The 1,882-nt window shown below is 50.2% G+C and overlaps 2 non-coding genes across 2 annotated transcripts in view; both read left to right on the top strand.

The window, feature by feature from the left end:
• Positions 1-860: 860 nt before the first annotated feature.
• On the top strand, positions 861-1,015 carry LOC131270335 (5.8S ribosomal RNA). Its single transcript, XR_009179435.1, has one exon. It is a non-coding gene; the product is annotated as a 5.8S ribosomal RNA (ribosomal RNA).
• Positions 1,016-1,502: 487 nt separating this feature from the next.
• Positions 1,503-1,882, top strand: part of LOC131270327 (large subunit ribosomal RNA) — a 4,089-nt gene continuing 3,709 nt past the window's right edge. The window contains exon 1 of the ribosomal RNA XR_009179428.1: positions 1,503-1,882. This exon is cut by the window's right edge and continues 3,709 nt beyond it. This is a non-coding gene — a ribosomal RNA (large subunit ribosomal RNA).

Raw genomic sequence — 1,882 nt, 5'->3', positions numbered from 1 at the left:
AAAATGGAACATTCCAGCTTGCCCTATGTGGAAGAGGGCACATTACTCAATACTGTGGTGTGAAGTATAAAGATCAGTTCTCCCCTGGTCCACGCTGCTTCGGCGGTCCTGGGTAAGATAGTTCATTCTAGCTTGCCCTATGTGGAAGAGGACACTTAATACTTCGTCTCTAAGCGGCGGCTTGACTCCTCCCTACGGGGAACGGGTTTACGCGCACAGCGGCGGCTTACGCACTATGGCAGTCATGGATGCCTTACGTTTCTATGAAAAGTGTGTTCCTCCCCTGGTCCACGCTGCTTCGGCAGTCCTGGGTAAGATAGTTAGTTCTAGCTTGCCCTATGTGGAAGAGGACACGTAGACTTACTGTGGTGTGAAGTATAAAGTTCAGTTCTCCCCTGGTCCACGCCGCTTCGGCCGTCCTGGGTAAAATGGATTCATCCAGCTTGCCCTATGTGGAATGAGGACACTTTATGCTTCGTCTCTAAGCGGCGGCTTGCTCCTCCCTACGGGGAATGGGTATACGCGCACAGCGGCGGCTTACGTTATGGCAGTCATGGATGCCTTACGTTTCCATGAAAAGTGTGTTCCTCCCCTGGTCCACGCTGCTCCGGCAGTCCTGGGTAAGATAGTTAGTTCTAGCTTGCCCTATGTGGAAGAGGACACGTAGACTTACTGTGGTGTGAAGTATAAGGTTCAGTTCTCCCCTGGTCCACGCCGCTTCGGCCGTCCTGAGTAAAATGGATTCATCCAGCTTGCCCTATGTGGAATGAGGACACTTTATGCTTCGTCTCTAAGCGGCGGCTTGCTCCTCCCTACGGGGAACGGGTATACGCGCACAGCGGCGGCTTACGCAAGTTAGTCACCCTCGGCAGTGGATCACTCGGCTCATGGATCGATGAAGACCGCAGCTAACTGCGCGTCATAATGTGAACTGCAGGACACATGAACATTGATAAGTTGAACGCATATTGCACGTCGTGGGAACCTACCATGATGTACAGATGACTGAGCGCTTATATTTGAGAAATGTATCGCATACATTTAACTACGCCGTGACACCCGTCACGAGACGTGCACCATGATGTTAACTAGGGTCGCGACGACCCGCTAGCATTAAAGAACCCGTGGTTTACAATATACTGGCATTGGAATTCGAAGTATTTAGAGCGTCGTGTTCCCGCGTGAGGCGGAAGTACGAGGAGAAGGCGTGCTTGTGGTGTCTGTGGTGGTGTTTACTGATGTCTAGCTTCAGCTTATTTATTTATTTAAATAGAAGCGAAGATGTCAAAGTAGCGTCGAAGCAGCAGCGAATAGCACAAATGATTCAAGTATGGAAGTTGACCAAAGGAACACAAACAAACTAGCGTATGGGCAAAGGAAGGTATCAGTGAGTTAAACCACACGCGGGCTAACAGCCCGTTAACCGAGTCCAACGGTACATATTGGACATTGAAACAAAGTAGTCGCAAGCCAGATGTGACGATAACAACCGCAAGGTACATAAGCCTCAGTTCATGTGTGACAACCCCCTGAATTTAAGCATATTAATAAGGGGAGGAAAAGAAACCAACCGGGATTCCCTGAGTAGCTGCGAGCGAAACGGGAGAAGCTCAGCACGTAGGGGTGGCGGCCAGTCCGTCTATCCGATTCCGTGTACTGGTGCGTCTCACTATCCGTCATCTTAGCGCTTTTCAAGTCCAACTTGAATGTGGCTCAGAACCCATAGAGGGTGATAGGCCCGTAGAACAGCGCCCGTTGGATGATGGACCGAGCGTACCATGGAGTCGTGTTGCTTGATAGTGCAGCACTAAGTGGGAGGTAAACTCCTTCTAAAGCTAAATACAACCATGAGACCGATAGTAAACAAGTACCGTGAGGGAAA

This window comes from Anopheles coustani (assembly GCF_943734705.1).
Source record: "Anopheles coustani chromosome X unlocalized genomic scaffold, idAnoCousDA_361_x.2 X_unloc_22, whole genome shotgun sequence".
NCBI lineage: Eukaryota > Metazoa > Arthropoda > Insecta > Diptera > Culicidae > Anopheles > Anopheles coustani.
This window is presented reverse-complemented; position numbering and strand designations above follow the sequence as displayed.